At 46.6% G+C, this 19074-nt stretch overlaps 1 long non-coding RNA gene across 1 annotated transcript in view; it reads left to right on the plus strand.

The window, feature by feature from the left end:
• Positions 1-19074, plus strand: part of LOC125946561 (uncharacterized) — a 40839-nt gene that overhangs the window by 9137 nt on the left and 12628 nt on the right. The window contains exons 2-3 of the long non-coding RNA XR_007467664.1: positions 3849-4002; positions 8582-8664. This is a non-coding gene — a long non-coding RNA (uncharacterized LOC125946561). The remainder of the gene's footprint in view (positions 1-3848; positions 4003-8581; positions 8665-19074) is intronic.

Raw genomic sequence — 19074 nt, forward strand, 5'->3', positions numbered from 1 at the left:
CGCTGTTGCGGTTATAATGTAAGCTGTAACGATGCTCACTCTGTTCAGGGCGATATTAACTGGTGAATGGCGGTCACTGAGGGGAGGAGACAGGACGGTTCTTACAATGGCGAGCAACGTGACCGATACGCTGGCAGGCAAAACAGACTGGCCGATCCTCTGCGATTCGCCACTCGGCTGGATTTCGGCAGCGTGCAGGATACCGCTGACCATTCGATGGGCAAGGAGCATGAGAGAGCTGTGAATCGGCGACGGCCCATGCAGAATGAACTCCTAGATGTGCCAGTTCTTCGCGGACTATTGCCGCACAGCAGGTGCTGTGGGCAAGTTGTTCAGCTCACTGGGTCGGGAAAAAAAGGCTGCAGGAGACATGGCTTCAAGTTTTCGCCGGAATATCCGCGTCAAATCAGCTGATGATAATGTTCGCTGCATTTCTAGCCTGTCGTCACAAGAGGATGTCGCAGCTGTGTTCAGCAGACGTACGAGCGGCGTTGCGATGCGGCGGCTCTTGGCCTGCTCAAAGTGTCGACACCCTTCTAGGATGCCCTGTACCGTTTCACAATATGTGCATATAAACAAGTTGAACATATCGTCTTCTTTACATGGCCAACCGTGTCTGACTCAGGCATATTGCTGTCGGCCTTCGGCACAGAGCCAGCACGTACTGGATGTAAGAGGCCTACGATTCTGTGGACGTTCGGACGCGGGTCGCTAGTTCTTTCTTAGAGGCGCTCTTCCGACGGGCGGTACGGCCGCACAAGTTCCTCAGCTTCTGTTTGCACGTGTCCCAGTCGTTAAGCTCTTTCTCGTAATTGTCATACCAGAGCTTCGCGGTGCCTTGTAGGCGGAAGACCAAGTTAGCCAGCATAACCGTCGAATTCCATTGGTATCGGGTACTTAAACGCTCATACGTGGTGATCCAGTCTTCTACGCCAAGGTGTTCGGTGCTGCAGAAAGATCCTGGATCCCGCGGTTGATCCAAGAGAACCGTCGGGGCTGTAGACATTGAGGTGGGCCGCGCCATTTCGTGTCCTGTGTTGTCCACCATCATGTCTTGTTAAAGGTGACGACCACTGCGGTGCTCCATTCTTGTTTCTCGTCGGTGCCCAGCAGCTCTCACCAATTTGTTATGTTGCGGAAGTCACATACACTAGGCGAATTTACAATATAGGCAAGAGAGACAACGATACATAAACAAGATGGCTGGCGAGACCGATTCTACCTCGACACGTCAAATCGTCTTCTTCAGACTGGCGTTACTATCGGTTGCGCCATAACAATATTGATGAAATGGGAGACGGCAAAGCATGCAACAAAAGGTTTCGCTGACGACCATTAAAGTAAAAAAAAACGCCAATTTTCGCATGCAGTGCTTTATGAGCCAGTTTAAGCAAAATACTATTAATAGCTGTTTGTTTCAATACACAAGCATGCATACTTTCCTCGCAGTAACTCTGGACTGATGTTTTTATGAGTGGGTTCCAATTACCTGCCTAAGCGCAAATTTCGCCTAATGCAGATGCATTGCCCTTTGAAATCTGTGTGCTGTGCTCTTTTGCAGGGTCGAAAGGACTTCGATATCGATGTATAACGCATTTTGTATTTTGCTTTCGCACATAGAGTTTTCTTATACTGGAATAAATTTTAGCTTTGGCCGTATTGAAAAATGGCAAAATGAGTCATTAGACTAGACGAAAACTCGAAACATTACCATCTAAGAAAACTACCCATTTCATAGTTTAAGCATATTACCATTCGTTTTTTTTTACGCAAATCAAAAGCTTCTTACTGAGCTTTGATTTTGCACGACAGCAATCCCTCCCATGCGTCCACCTTTTCTCTTCATCTCGCATTTCCAAAAGGACAAAATTTAGCAACTAACGTGCACCTAATCAAGAACATGAATAAAGGACACTTATCGCAGTTCTTTCGCACAAACCTTTGCAATAAGCTTCCCATAGATATTTTTTAAAGAAAATTCCCTCAGCAAAAAACACTAACTTACAGAAACTAGCACAACAATGTGTTTACGTATTGACCATTCGTAAGGTAAGTTCAAGCATACGTAGCACATTGCAGTTGCCTAAAATTCGCTCCTGTTGGCAGGCTTTTTTTAGAAACTTTGTAAATATTAATTCTGAGTTACCATATTTTTGTTTAAAAAATACTGCGGACATAGTCGGTTGCTGTGCTTGTTTTCACTATCTTCACTTAATAATAAGAAAATATATTGCGTCTATTTCGAAAGCTGTTTCAAGCTTATTCCCGTTGTTTGCATATTTCCCTCTTCCTTGTGAACACGCTGTATGTATACCCCGTGCTAGCCGTTGGCGATTGGTATAGATAGGTTGTGTGTATTTCTTCATGTATGAAGGAAACATACTAGAGTGCTTGAATTAATGAGGCTACTGGATTAGCCCAAACAGAATACCACCGCCTTATAATCCTGCCATCCAGGACAGACAATGTATGTAAGCTGTGGATGATATATAGGTGGTCATGCGCTTCAGATGAATGGAATGAAGCACACTTCAGTCATATCTGATAATTATCCTGCCATTCTGTCTTCGGTTTCCATTGAGACTGCTGCGAAGAGACGCGTTTTTTTCGTTCTGCCTACAGTTTGGCGTGGTATTCGCCAATGCCTACACGGTCCGCATAGGAATGACTGACACCGCAGCGTGTGACCACTGCGCCGACAAAGAAATAGAAAAACAATCAATTCGACAGCATCGACTGACTGACTGAATAAACTTTAGTGAAACCAGCAAGAGGTGGTGGCTGATCCTAGGCGTCCAACGTGGGGACGTCGAGCTGTTGCCTCTTCGCCGCCTTGCAGGCTTTCTGGGTCGCCCAGAGTTGGTCGTCGAGGGTGTAGCTACGCAGGGCAGCGATTTAGCTGTTATTATTATGCCAGAATGCCAGTGCAAGCGTTATTGCGATCCTACCGTCAGTGTGAATGCTTGTAGTAGAACGGCCCTTTCAATTTATCTTTGATATCTCACTTTCTGTCCTATTTACACAACCGTCATTTGCCGCACAACAGTGCAAGTTAGCAAATGGGAAAGTGTCACTTGCTTAACGTCCCTACTTTTCCTTTGTTACTTTATTTGCTGTCTGCACTAAGCACGTACATTATTGCGAATAAAAATAAGAAATTGGGGGTATGGCCATCGTGCACCGCCATTTTTATTTCCATTAGCCCAGGTGTGGTCTTCCTAGCATTTTACTGAACTGCCTCTAATGTATTTCTTGTTATTATGAACAAGAACTTTTCTCCAAGATAACCATCTTGACTTATTCTCTATCTGACAGAGAGCGTAACCCACAGTTTCCCAACGAACTGTGTGGCCTTTGGACAGTTGGTTCATCTTCCGTCAATGACAGAAATTCTGACTAGAGCACGTGGATTTCACAGAATACTGGGAGCAAACAATAACTGCCATCATTTGTATCTACTGGACAACTGACTAGGTATAATACGGGAGGTTACCCAACGTCTAGAGCCCTAATATGTATGACACTGCGATTTATATAGCGCGGCATATTACCCGTTGCTATATTTGCGACTGACTCATACACTGCGTCGGTACTCAGCTAAATAAAAAAATGTACTACATATCTATGTTTTTACAAAACCTAGTGGAGCTGGCACATTCCGTGAATGGAATCGTGCCCACGGGCAGAGAGAAACAACGTATCTGTTGGCGGCAGTTTGGCATGTATGCATCCGTTACTCGCACACAGCAGAACATATTGTTTGCCTAGACTAAAGGGCTTCACGGAGTTATTTCAGAATATTTGGTTTTGTTGCTTCTAATTACTACAATGTCTTTACATCTTTTTAGGCACTGCATACATGTGGGCAAAAATTATGGACACGTTATCGTTCTTCGAAGCGACCACCCACAACCAGACGCATAGATGTATATACGCTGAAGTACGAGGTGTCAGTACAGATGAATACATATATTTACAGCATTATGAGGTAGGCTCTTCATGGTGAGTATTCCAGAATATGAACGTCGGTGGACCGGATGAGCTAACTACTTTCTTTCATTTGCCACTTGCGACTACACCTGGCGGCTGCTCAGAATCGAAAACGGTAGCCGAGGCCTGACGTGTCACATGAAGGCTTAAATATCGTTTTTATGTTCAGTGAAAATAGCATAGGTCTATTAATCAAGTTAATCTTGTGTTTACTGACGGGGACAGGGAAGACATGAGAATAACATGTACAAATGAAATTGTCAGGCTGCCGACGCCCAAGAATCCCTGTTTCACATTGCGTGGTAAATTGTTAGCCAATGCATTAAAAAGTGCGTCTCGTTTACAACGCGACACAGGGCGGAAAGTTGAACAAAGTTATTCAGATCCCACAAACATGTTGAAATCTAAGTGTAGCGAAGCTTCTGTGAAGTCATAAATGAAATTCACTCGAACCTCGCCACACCGAAGTTGAAAGGGGAGCGGGTATTACTTCGTTATATCGCTTGCTTCCTTATATCCATTATTGACATTTACTGGAATATATGCCCAGTGGAGTGCACAATTGAAACACCGAAATAGGAAGACGGCTTTCCGACACGCGAAACCGCTACACGGCGACGCATGCGATGAACTTTGTATAAAACAACGAAATAATATTCGGCGTGTGCAACACGTGACTTCTTCGCACCTGACGCGACAGCCCTTAGATATGTGCACAAATGTTCCAAAAGCCATGGGGATTCATACTTCAACGTATTTTTGTCACTGACATTACTAAACAATGAAATATAACATAAACATAGACGTTTCGCCACCTCAGCGCTTTATCATTGATACGCGACGCCACATGCTAAGATCCCACGATATGGCCGAAAGGCCGGCTTCTTTTTGTGCATTCCATATGTCCGCGGTGTATCAGACGCAGTGCGCAGGGCTGTACGGCCTTTGGGTGTTCGATTTGTGTTCACACCCACGTACGCATTGGAAAGCGTGTTGTCGAAGCCAAAGAATCGCACGCCTCCGGATGAACAAAGTGGTGTCTACAGGGTTAACTGCTCGGAGTGTGATGCTAGCTGCATTCGACGACACGGGGCTGTGACGTCGCACTCGCCTCAAGGAACAATTAAGGGACGCTACGAAAGCAACGCATGTCACACGTGCAAAGACGGAATTGGTGGATCATTGCTTAACAAAAGGACACATGTTCAATTTTGCTAACTTAACCACGTTAGCAGGGAACATCTACGGGGCCCAAGAAAATTTGTGGAATCATGGTTTATTATGTTTGTGGAATCGATCTGCATGTAATTCTAACCGTAGCCCCTTGCCGGATGATATGGCAGTATCATACATAAATAGGATGTATTTTCCCATTTGTTGCCATATGCGAACTGACGATGCCACCCACATAGGTGGCGAAACGTCTATTTTATGTTATATTTTACTGTTGCCTAAAGCCAGTGATAACAGCCGTGGTTGCTCAGTGGCTATGGTGTTGGGCTCCTGAGCACGAGGTCGCGGTATCGAATCCCGGCCACGGCGGCTGCATTTCGATGGGGGCGAAATGCGAACACACCCGTGTACTTAAATTTAGGTGCACGTCAAAGAACCCCAGGTGGCCCAAATCATTCCGGAGTCCCCCACTACGGCGTGCCTCATAATCAGATCATGGTTTTGGCAGATAAAACCCCACAATTTCATTTTTAAGCCAGTGATAAAAAATTCAGAGTCCTCCCACTATTGTAAAGATGGAAGCCAGCGAAGCTGTGACTATGGTGGGTCTCCTGTAGTGAATATTGCTATAGTGAATTATGTATTATCATTATTGATTATATTGATTGTCTTCGGCATGTTCTTCAAAGAGCAAGGACACCGGCGTCTTGTTCTCGCCCGGCGCGATGGCTCAGTAGTGCATTTGCTGCGCCAAGTCCGTCCCCACCATCACTCATAGACTAGCGCATGAGCCACAGCGTTCATAGCCGCGGCACACTGCACGACAGCTTCAGGATCCTTTGAGATCTCTCTCGCTCCTACCCTCGGCGGCTCATACCCACATATCCAACGGGGGTACGAGCCACTCGTGATTTCTTTCCTACCTTCCTTCCTTTATTTATTTATTTACTTATTTATTAATTTCCTTCCTTCATTCATTATTGCTTTGTACCCACAAATACCTAGTTGGCCTATATAATCGCATATCCAATGCGCGTATGCGCCACACGTGATTTTAATATCGTTCTTCGTCACGTAACTGATGATCATGTGATGTTATTTATGTCATGACCTATCAGTCAGGTTAGTCATCCATTTTGACAAATGTGCTAAGGCACAACTGGCGTTAAACCGCCACGAACATGGAGCTGAAATTATTGTACAGGCCGATGGGTAACATGTGGCGATATACGGTTGCAATCTGCGCGTGCCGTGGTCGGAACAGCATCCAACGGCATGATCGCAAATCGAGGGGCACCAGTGAGTCACCTGCGAAAGAAGACGACAACGCTCGAACCAATGCTCATGATGATAGCACTTTTCTGCTCGCGGACGCGATCTCGGGGAACTTTGCCCTTAACAGCTTCGCTGTAAAACACGTTGAAGCATTTAAATAGCTGCTTTCTGTTCCATTGTGCTGGTTTGTCGCTTCCAGTTTCCATTTGGCTCGTCGCGGTAGAGCAGCTCGTGGCACACAATACAGTGCTCAGCAATGAGATCGCGGGGGCAAGCGAACTTCGCCGTGTTGGCTTGACTCGGCCTACAGAGTTAATATAAGCAACTCTAGAGGAACACCTGCCCATAGCGCCTGTGTATTCAAATTAGGAACCGCAAGGGCGTTGCCATGTTGCTACCGTATGCGGGCGCACAGCAGGCAGACGACGAGATGCGACTGTATGCGATCCCGAGCTTCCGTCAGTAGAGTAGCTCCATGTACTTAAGTCGCCTGCAAACGCAGCCTTTTAGACGCCGTAAATTTTACACCGAAATTTTCTAAACAGCCATCCGATCTATCTAAGTCACAGGCCTGCTCGGCACACGCAGTGCACTCACAGCGTAAGCTAGTAGATCGGCTCAAGAGTAGCTTCAATTTCGGCACTACGGACAACAGAGTCTTCGCGGCAAAGTCTCTTCGCCTCATTTTGACGAGAACGATCTGAATGGTCCAGCCGGCATCGACGGCGAGCTGCGGCTTGTATTGCTCTCTGCACAGCAGTCTGCTGAGGCCGATGATGCCTGGTTGTAGCCGCGCACGTAGCTCTACGATTCGCTTCTTCAGCAGCGGTTCGTACCTTGCGAGGAGACGCCATAACGTGTACCGAAGAGGTATCCAGAATACGTGGCGCGCATCTCACATCCCTTTATAAGTGCCACGGTACGTTGTTGTTGATGATGATGATTATTTATTGAAATCTTCAAAACAGGCTGGTGAAAACTGTCACATAGCCTGCTTGAATTAACCATGTCTAGTTGCATGCAGCATGCAACTGCTATGTGCAACATGTGGGGCAGGCTGCGTTTGCAGGTGCCTTAATTGGATGCCGCCACCATACTGGCGCAATCCACTGGTGACGATGGTGGGTGAAGACGACATGACGAGAGTCGGATGACTAAGCTGAAATGACGGCGATCCAATGTCCAACGCCCACGACGGAATCATGACCATGAGCACATAGCTAGACACCCAAGCTGTTAGACAACTTAGTCAAGCTAGTCACTGCGTAGTCTGTGGTCGAAAGGTTAGCGCACCGCGCTGCTGTGCTGAGGTAACAGGGTTCAAAACCAATCATCGGACCAACTTGGCTCACTGAGTATGTGCCAATCTGTACACACGTTACGCTCTCACGAACCTCTTTCTCGCCGACATGAGTCACTGTATATGCGGGACTGGGTAGGGCACCGCTCTTCGAAGAGACTCTTTGACGCCAAGTTCGAGGACTGGGTATGTGCCACTCAGTCCAAGCAGGTCTTCAAAGAACCTCTTTGATGCCAACTTCGGTCACTGCGTATGGGCCAGTAGCTTTGACGGCTACTTGATTAACTGTATATGGGCCACCGGGGAATGGTCCACTCTACAAAGACAAAAATGACTCCATCGCATAAATTTGCGGAGTCCTTTTCGTCATTTCGTCATAGATAAGATGCTGGTCTTCACTGTATGGGAGTGCTGCTGTAGTAGTGGGTGGAATGCCAAAAGATTTTGTTAAGTCTCTTGCTCGTTTTGCACGTTTCCCTTGAAGTTCAATGGACATTGTTGTTTTGTACTTCAAGAGTACACACTTAGTAGTCCAGTTTCGTTTTCATATTTGCCACAACCTCTGTGTCAAATTTGTTACTCTAACTTCGGTAATTGTACTGGGTATAACCAAGCAACACGAAAGGTGCACGTTTACTATGTTCACACTAATGAAATGTTACCACGCATCTGCGGTATGTAATAAATAAGACAAGGTGGTGTGATGCCTTAGCATAACGTTAACAATCTATACTCAATACTACTTGAGTGCAGGAAGCGATCCAGGAAATCAATAAAGAAGGGCACTGTTTCGCCCAGTATGCAATTTGCTGCAGATTGTACTAGCATACATTTATATTTCAGGATGAGCAACCACTACTACGCTAAGTTGATGGACAAAACAAAAGGAAGCGCAGGACCCATAATGCGAGTCAGCGTTCAGCGAGGTAAGGTAGCAATGCACACCGAGGAAACTTCACTTGACTCATGACAATGTAGAGAAATATTGCACCCAAGACATAGGCGGAAAGTTTTCATTTTTCTCGAGGGGGGGGGGGGGGGGACTGGGGCCCGACCAGTTTATATATATATTGTTACGGGGATGTAGGGAGAATAGAGTGGACGTATTTACACTATATACACAAGTTGGGTTAGTGTGGTCAAGAGAGCTGACCAGCAACAACACGCAGCCGGCAGTATCTCTCGATCTTCTTGTTTTCTTTCCTCCTATCCTTCCGTAACAATATATATAAACAAGAAGAAAGGGAACCGTTTTTCATCCACTATAATTGCTGTTCATTTCTCATTTTCTTTAATTGACTAAGTAGAAGTGATTTCCCCTATGTTGTCCTTGGTGTCATTGCTTGTTGGCTTCTTATGCTGTATATATATATATATATATATATATATATATATATATATACCCTCTGCTAACAGTTTTCTATTTCTAGCTTTATGGCGAATGCAATTATATCGACACCTTCGGCAAATTGTCGCGGTTGTCGTCGCCATGATGTGCCACATTGAATCTAAGAGCCATATACATGAGCAACCCATACCCTGTGGGTGCGGAAAAAGCACGTTACAGTGAGCCGAAAAGGATGGCGGCTTGATGGCATTATTTCCCACACGCTCAATATTCGCGTTAGTTGTAGGTCACGTAATAAAACGCGAATGGGAAGGAGAGCATGCGTCTTCTCCTCTAGCCCTGCCGTAGATGTGAATGTGCGCGACTGATGCTTATGGGGCCCGCGTGTTAAAACTAATTGTTGGTAATCATTGGTAGGTGCAATGATAAAGGGCGACCAGGATGGCTGCTAACTTCATGCGTGCTGGCTTCCTTGCCGGGCTGTCTCTGCTCCCCTAGTGCTGCAGAGTTAAGAGACAGAGGTCATCTCAGATCACTCATAGTGGCCGTCAGTAGCGGACGTAAAATAGGCAGATAATGATGAATCTAATTTTCAGAGTTGCGGGGAATCGCGCGGCTGTAGGAACCGTTCGCCTCCGCTGCCGGCGTTCTTCACAGTGCTTGCGTTGTGAAAGCGATTGCTCGAGGTCATCCCGTGAGGTATTTAAGGTTTACATGGTCCATGCTTACTGTGTCAACTATGTCCATTGTGCTTACTGTTTAATTTTAAGTGAATGTTTACTACAATTTATATGGCCACTATTACTAACATATAGACTCGTGTAAGGGCCACACTTTTTGTCGTGATTTTGACGAGCCTTTTATGGGACCGGGTCTTTTGACCTCATTTTTCCAACTACGAGTATCAAATCCGCCGTAAACCTCCGCGATCGCCTCCTCTCGACATCCAGTAGCGATGCGCGAAAGTACGCTGCGCGCGACAATTCGTTGTTGAACCCGATCAGAATTAGCGCAAGGAACGCGATTGCTTCTCGGTTGGATGTGTTTTTTTTTAATATTGGCTGTGATGTTGTGGGTGCGGCCCTTACACGGGTGCGATCCTTACAAGGATTTACACGGTAAGAATCTTCCTTTGTGTAATTGTCTTCTACTTCGCTATCACTAATACTGCTTCGCCTTCCCGGCCAAACTGCACTCTTTTTTATTTTTTTAGTACTTTGAGTCCGAGTATAAGCGCTGCTGAGCATGACTTCTAGACTTTACTTATTGTTATTTTGAGTGAATCTGGCTTGGCATCATTTCGGTTACTGAGCGAAGTCTATAAACAAGGTGTTTCAGCAAACAGTTTCCAGAATTTTTAAAGGTGGCCTCGGGCAGATAGTACCATTCTAGTTCATGAGCTTGTATACGCGAAGAGGCGGGCATTACTTGCACAAAAAAATGAAATGCATAATCGACTAATTAAGAAAATTAACCAATTACGTTTTTAGCTTATGGCCCATGGCCTTATGGCCCATGTTGACCCACCTTATGGTCCATGTTGCAGTTTACAAATTCTAGCCGTGGAGTGCGGATCCACTTTGATCTAAATCTCAGGCTGACACCACTGTCGAGATATTAATTCTCTAACTTTGCGGAGAAACACATTGTCGTGCCAGTCACTTTCTCAACAAAACGTCGTTTTATGCATCAAAGTACAAAAGTATGAAAAAAAAACAAATTATGGGATTTTACGAGCCAAACCCAGGACCTCATTATGAGGCACGCCGTAGTGGAGGACTCTGGAATAATTTACTCCACCTGGGGTTCTTTAACGTGCACCTAAATCTAAGTATATGGGCGTTCTAGCATTTCGCCCCATCGAAACGCAGCCACCATGGCCGTGACTTGATCCCGCGATCTCATGCTTAGGAGTCCAACACCATAGCCACTAAACAACCACGGCGGGTAAGCGCAAAAGTAACTGGAACGCCAATGCATTTCTCCGCAATGTTCGGGAATCCCTCGAAACTGGTGCCATCCTGAGAATTAGTTCCTAGTGCATCTGCCTTACGAATTCCACGGCTAGAATTTGTAAATTGCAACACGGGACATATGTTCATATGTTAATAACCTAATTGGTGATTTTTTTAATTAGTCGATTATGCATTTGAATGTATTGTGCAAGTAATGTCCACCTCTTCGAGTAGACCAGCTCATGAACTAGAATTGGGCTATCTGCCGCAGGCAACCTTTAAAACTTTTTGAAAGTGTTTGCTCAAACATCCCGTATTTATGGCCTCTGCATGCAAGCAAGAGGCAATGTTTCCATCCCTAATGCGTAAATGTTGTAAATAATTAGAAGAGCTTTTTCTTCTTTTTTGTCGCCAGTCGTTAGCATTGCCTACTGGAAAGAGAATCAATATTGAGACACATATCGCTCACGTGCTTTTCACACGCCGTTGATAGAAGACTCTGCCGAACGGGTAACTGAAGTCCGCAGGATTTCTTCAGGGTCAAAAAAGCACGCAAAGTAATTTGAAGTGAGGTGAACATACATCAACATACTCATTCTCTAGGTATAGGCTATCCATTTAATTAGCTACCTCTTTCTCTTTAAAAATATAATAAACTTTGTCCTTTGTGTATATTTAAATATATTGTGTCTGTGCGTGGTGTTCTGAGCGGAAATAAAAAAAAATGTTAAAGTAGGGAAACACGGATGACGTAGCCGCCGCTGGTGCTTCTAATGCGCTTGTTATCCTATTGTCAGGATTTGCCAAAATAAACCTAACGTATAAATTAAAAGCCGTGTACGTCAGCGCCAACAATGGTGCCGTAAGCGTTCAGCCACAACAAAAGTGAAAATGTGTAGGCCACGCAAGATATTCCTGAAATTATGCGGGTAACAGAACTCCGGTAATGGCATTGTAGGGGCGGGGGGGGGTGGAGGGGGGGGGCGTAGGCTACGGAATTCCGGAGGGAGCTCGAGCCCCGGAGCCCCCCCCCCCCCATAGTCGGCGCCTATGGGTCCCTAGACATTTTCAATTCAGAATCCCGGGGAAAATATAGCTTTACCCACTAACTAACGATAGCCTCATGCTCCAAAGCAGTAGTTTTCGCTTCGTTTTTTCAACACAAAGGCATAGTAACGTGATGAAGCGCGGACGTTCTGAATAATGGCACAAAAGCTACTCTTCCATTCATGGCTTGACGCTGCTCAAAAATGTGTCTCTATCAATTGAAATGTCTACTAATAGAGTTGTAAATTTTCCGGAAAAGCCATAAAGGGGAGTTTCGGAGCTATTTTCACGCGGCTAGCCTTCTTAAGGCACTTCACACACTTTCTAGCGACTATCTATATATATGACTGAAATCTTTCTGCCGACTTTGGTCCCTGGCAGTGGGTAGGTTATGGTCATCTGAACTGTGAAATCTATGTGAACTCTACCAGCTCTATCTGAACTATCGGTTCACTGGATACGTGCCGGTGTTCATTGCAACTGTTTGAGGCTAAAGTGGAGCACTGCGCATGTGCCACTTGGTCTGCGCCGCGCTTCAATGAACTTGACGCCAAAGTGTGCCACTAGATATGAGCCACTAGGTATGTACTGGTCAACCGCTTTAGAGTCATAATCCACTAGTTATGTGCCGGTTTTCAGTGAATCTCCTTTATGCCAAATTATGCCATTGAGTATATGCCACTACGTATGCTCCGCGGTCCAAGCAACCTCTGGCGTCTACTTAAGTCATTGGGTATATTGACACATGTACTTATCTTTCTTCGGTGACCGCTTTTCACCGGCTCACAAATGTTAAACGTCCCTCACCGCAAGACGCGCCTGCATGCTTGGGAACTTACTCAAATGTTATCGTTGATTTATCTGTTGTGTATGTTGCCACCGAATATTGTACAATCAGATTGCCAGCGTTTCACGACTTGTGTAGTAGTTTCCGGAGGGCACGCGGGCACCAGCGATTACGCTGGAATTTTCGACGACTTATGTATAAAAGCCGGCGCGCAGCAGCACCAGATGCGATTTTCGACGATAGCGGATTGTGCTTCGGATGTCACTTGCTTATCTGGGCACGTGATCACCCAGTAAAAAGATAGATACGCGATTCACAGTTTCGCTACTCTGTTCTTCACCGTCACATTGGGTGACATTGGGTGGAGGTGCTTTGCGTTTAGGTACCGAACGCCCCCGTCAAAAGCACACCCCGAAGACAACACCAGTATCGCCGCGGACCGTCCAGCAAGCCGCAGGCTACAAAACCTGCCCCCGGAACGCGCACGTCTATCGGAGCAGACGAGAACGACCAACACCAAGACAGCAGGCACGATGACAGCCCCATGATCCCCTATCATACTGCAGCAAGCTCGGGAGCCACCAACATTTCGTGGTTCATAGGCGGACGACCCAATAACCTGGCTTTAGACCCCCGAACGAATGGCTATATTCATCAATTGAACGTTCTAGGACAAGCTGCGCCATGTTTATTTCTCGTTGTATGACTCTTCTCGGACATGGTTTGGGAATCGAGAGCCAAGCTTAACATCATCGGACCGGTTTCGCAGCAGCTATCTGCAGGTCTTTAAGAGCGTCGTACGGAGAGAAAGAGCTGAAGTCCTTCTAGAACTTCGAACTCAGCCACCTAACAAAAATGTCGCCATCTGCATTGAAGAGATGACCCGCCTGTTGCGTTATGTTGACCCTGAAATGCCAGAGGAAAAGAAAGTCCGTTACCTGATCAGGGCTGTGTTGGGCTGCTGAGCACGAGGTCGCGGGATCGAATCCCGGCCACGTCGGCCGCATTCCGATGGGAGCGAAATGTGAAAACACCCGTGTACTTAGATTTAGGTGCACGTTAAAGAATCCCAGGTGGCCCAAATTTCCGGAGTCCCCCACTACGGCGTGCCTCATAATCAGATCGTGGTTTTGGCATGTAATACCCCATAAATAATTAATTAAGTTAATTACGTTATCAAGGCTGTCAACCAAGTCTTGTTCGCCGAACACGGCCATATGAGAAGACGCTGGAAATGCGCACGAGGCAATATAAACTGGTCATGCCCTAAGCAGCCCCGATGTTGAAGCACAGCTATGGACTGTCCATCGGGCCCGCGACATAGCGGACAGGCTCGACCTTTCTGTACCGACGTGGGAACGGCCCGCTACGGGCTGGCGCGCATTCCGAGAGACCTTATTAAACTTTTATCATACCATACCACGCCGAAGTACGAGGTCCAAGCACTTGGTACCGACGACATGTGCGAGAGCATCCGAGCAATTGCGCGCGAGCATCTACAGAGGTTCTTCCCAAAGTCGCAACCTCAGGTTGCCGCGACCGCTGATGTCGTACAAGCAGATCTCCAGCGGCCATTGGGAGTTCCCGAAGTGAAGCCGGGATCACCACAAGCCCCACCTGAAGCGATGACTCACGCCGCGGTAGCCCGTCGTCACGTTCCCCCTCCATGCCCGCACCAGACCTCGGTCGCCCGCGCCCGCACAAGTTCCGTCGTCCACCACCGCCACCGCCAGCACGCCAACCCGTCGCCCCGCGCAGCTTTCCAAGGAAGAATGACGTTTGGCGCACCTCCAACCACCGTCCACTCTGCTATCACTGCGCCTGCGGAGATGAGGGTCACGTGTACCGCCGATGACCATAGAGCGAGATGGGCCTACAGCCACATTTGCCGTCAACGCACCGCTTCCGATCACATGAGATGGCCGACTACATCGCAGCCACTGAGAGGAGACCTGGAGGGCCTTCCCGTTCGCCGTTGCCAGGACGCTACCTGTCGCCGCAGTGCCCACCATACACAGGCCCAGCCCGGGGCCTGTCCGTAAGCCCATATCCGGAAAACTGAAAGCTGCAACCTATAGAAGTGCGGTTGCTGTTCGTCGAACTGACGAAGATTCTCCGCCGGATCTTCCTCGGTTCTCGACGATATATCAATGAGACGCCGCCATTCAGACGAAGCCTAGAAGCGAAGAATCGAGAAAAGAAGACCTGACGACGCCACGTGCCAGGCACGGGTCAACACGACGCAGCTGTCAGCGACGCCAATACTTAACTGCAACGCAAGAAAAAGAACCCCTGTCCTCGAGGTGATTCTTGACGACCGCGCAGTCAGCACTTTAAAGGACACCGGGGCGACTACTCCGACATCAGCGGATCCATCTCCGCCCAATTGAAGAAAATTAAGACAGCATGAGAAGGCCCAAAAATTCGGACCGCTGGAGGACACTTAATACCGCCGATTTGCAACCTGTGCGACAAGAATTACCATTAATGACCGAACCTACCCTGCCACCTTCATTACCCTCCAACAGTGTGCTCGAGACATAATTCTCGGCATGGATACCCTGAACCAACACGGCGCAACCATCGACCTGGAGTCAAAGTCGATAACGCTGTCCAAAGATCAAGCGATACCACCGGAGGGACATCGTAGCCACCATGCCTTGAGTGCTGCTCGAAGATCAAGTCAGCCTCCCGCATCGCTCCAGCATTGTCATTTCCTTCGGCAGCGTGAATTGAGGGCGACCAACGTCTACTGCTCGACCGTGAATTCGCGTCGCAAGTGGGACCACTTGTTGGTATGGAGCAAAAGCTAACGTGATGCTGACCAGCTTCATCCAGGAGTTCAAGGACATCAACAAGGCATTTGGATGACATTCATAGAGGAAATTGTGTAAACCAGCAATGCGTTTGTCCTCTCGGATTCTGCCGCATCTACCTCGACGACCATAGTTCCTGAACAAGACTTCAACATAAATATAAATCTCCCCATGAGTAAACAGCAGCAGCTCAGAAGTCTTCTCGACGATACAAAGACAGCTTTTCGTTGACATCGGGGATTCGAAAAATGCCAATTGCAAAGCATCGCCTAACAACTGAAGTGTGTGCTAGACCACTCCGCCAGAGCCCTTACCAAGCTCCGATGCAAGACCGTCAAGCTCTCAGGCTATAAGTTGACGAAATGCTGCGCGAAGACATCATCCAGCCATCGAAAAGCCCTCGGGAATCTCCTGTAGGGCTGTTAAAGAACAAATTCAGCGCCTTTCCACTACTGTGAAGGTGGAAGCCAGCGAAACTGTGACTATGGTGGGTCTGCTATAGTGGATATTGCTATAGTCAATTTAATTTTATCATTATTGGCCATATGGATCGTGTTCGGCATGTTCGTGAAAGAGCAAGGACAGTGGCGTCTTGTTTTCACCCGGCGCGATGGCCAAGCAGTGCGTTTGCTGCGCCAAGGTCGCCCTATCGTCACAGACAAGCGTATGAGCCAGAGCATTCATAGCCACGGCACACTGCACGGCTACGTCAGGATCCTGTAAGATGTGGTCAAACGAGCGTCCGTCCCATAGCGAATCCAAAGGGAAACTGCTGGTAACAGCGCTAACGTGATCTCTACGTCATCAGAGCAAAGGCGCACTAGTGTTGGTGGGACGTACCACCGCCGGGTATCGCGACACATGTGAAAGAGGCATCGGCGGTGGCGAGGGCTATAACAATGGGCCACTCATCATCCGTTTTGACATTTGTGGTAAAGCACCGCTGGCGCGAAACCGCCACGCATATGGAAGCCAACCACCACGCACATGGAGCCAAAATGCGTTCATCTTCTAGTCTATCCACTTCCATTGCTGGACGCGATCTCGTGGAACATAGCACATAACAGCTTCGCTGTGAAAGCACGGAACACTAAGTCTCTCCAGTAATCCCGGCCATGGCGGGGACGAAATGTGAAAGCACCCGTGTACATAGATTTAGGTGCACGTTAATAAACCCCAGGTGGTCAGCAGATAGAACTGATGTCCAGAAATAGGCCTCCGTCAGTAGATGTGGTTGAAGATAGTAAGCAAAAGCATGCTGAAACTGAACATCTTCGCCGTGGCCTGAAAATTGGGGCAGTCAGGGAATCCGGCTTCAAAACAGCTACCAGCACAACGGCCACGAGTCGCGCAAGAAACACCGGAAGAAGGTGAGTGCAGGTTACAGCGCAAGCCACAAGCAATTCGCCAATGAACCACAAGTAAAACAGCTGAGTGAGCTTTAGTACTAGAATAACTCCAAATAGAAGTCTATACGCATGAAAGTGACCGGGTAGTTAAACAGAAATATCGAAACCTGCAGACAAATAGTTTCCAAAATTCATGAAGGAGGGATTGGGCTAAGAACTCTCTATCACAAACTTCATAACTACAGCAAGGACAGAAGGTGTCATAGATCTTGTCTTTGCGTTTCTTAGAGGTATGCACCATTTGAAAGCGTCGAAATATGTTTTATACTACCACATTCAACGTCCCCTGATTGTCGCCATGAGCACGACAAAGAATAGAATGAAATGGGAATATGATTATTCATTTTTTTTATATTTCATAATACCCCTAAAAGCCCCCGAAGGGGTATTACATAGGGGGAAAGGATACATGAAAAATGCGTGCTTTGCGCGTTACTGAAAAAAAGGAGAAAAAAAGTTAAACAAAAGTACGACTTCTAGCAAAATACACGATTAAAACAGAATACAAAATACACCAGTAAAGTGAATATCAAAGAGAAAATGCAAAATTGGCTGAGAAAACAAATTAAGGGTCAAAATTAAATACAATGTACAAGGAAAAGAAGTAAAGCGAGGTCTTGTTCGAAACTGCGTTAGTCACCCTCACAAATTAATAAGACATGAATACACTTATACAATGTACAGGCAAAACGATAATACACATGATCAAAACAAGTAATATATACACTGAACAACGTATGAAGAAACGTTCATGTAGTAAATGAGGGATATTTACACGTAACCATTAAGTAAAGGTTCCTGAAAGGTTGCGTAAATCGGTTTCAGTAGCAATGCGTGATGGCAGGTTATTCCATGCAACTATTGTTCGGGGAACGAGAGAGTTAGCGTAGTGAGCTGAGGGACAAGTTATGCGTTTTATCTTTGAGATACGATCTGTGCGTGGAATGAAGGTTGTCGCTGGTTCGATGATCCGGGAAAGGTGCGGATGATGATAAAGTTTGTGCCACAGCGAAAGACGGGCAATTCTTCGGCGATCAGTTGTCAAGCTGAATGCGAGTTTTTAGTGCTGAAATGCTAGTATAGGGTAAATAATCACAAAAAAATGATGCGCACCGCACGGTTTGGTAGTGATTCGATTTCTTGGGTGATATAGATTTGGCAAGGATCCCAGATAGCTGATGCATACTCCATTTTGGGGCGTATTATTGTGGTGTATCCTAGTTTGCATAGTTTAATGGAGCATGCTTAAGGTTTCGTTTGAGGAGATATAATGAGCAGTTAGATGGGCTGGTATTTTGTAGCGATGCCTTATGACTTATTCTATACTAGTCTTATCATCCACCGCTCACGGCCGGCTGATCCCGTTGATTACGCGAGCGGACTATCGCTCTGACCACTGACAAAACACGATAACCGCGAAAAGGCATTAGCACCGGAAAGGCATCGTTACAAAATACCGACCCTGGTGCCAACGTCAGGCAGATCTGATGATGCCACATTAGATCAGACTGTAAGGGAACACCAAGGTACTTATATGAAGTTGTTGGTTATTACGTACGATGATGGAATACCTACGGTGGTTGCGCCTAGTAATTGATAATAACTTCATTTTAGCTGTATTAGGAGTCATCAACCATGTTGAAAACCATGTGTTAATAGCGTTAACATCGGTTCGAGCAATATCTTTGTCATTGTCACATGCAATTATTCGATATATTACGCAGCCATCGGAGAAAAGCCTCATGTAGGAAGACTACCGTTAGGCAAGTCATTAATATAGATTAAGAAAAGTAAAGGGCCAAGAACGCTGCCCTGTGGAACACCGGAGGTTACTTTGGTAGAAGAGGAATTGCTGGTAACAGATGTGTATTGTACTCTGGATGAGAGGAAATCCTTGATTCATCCAATAACGGTTGGGAGTATCTTAAGGTTCATTAGCTTGAGTACTAATCTATGGTGAGCAACCCGATCGAA

Source organism: Dermacentor silvarum, chromosome 7, assembly GCF_013339745.2.
Source record: "Dermacentor silvarum isolate Dsil-2018 chromosome 7, BIME_Dsil_1.4, whole genome shotgun sequence".
NCBI classification, from domain to species: Eukaryota; Metazoa; Arthropoda; class Arachnida; order Ixodida; family Ixodidae; genus Dermacentor; species Dermacentor silvarum.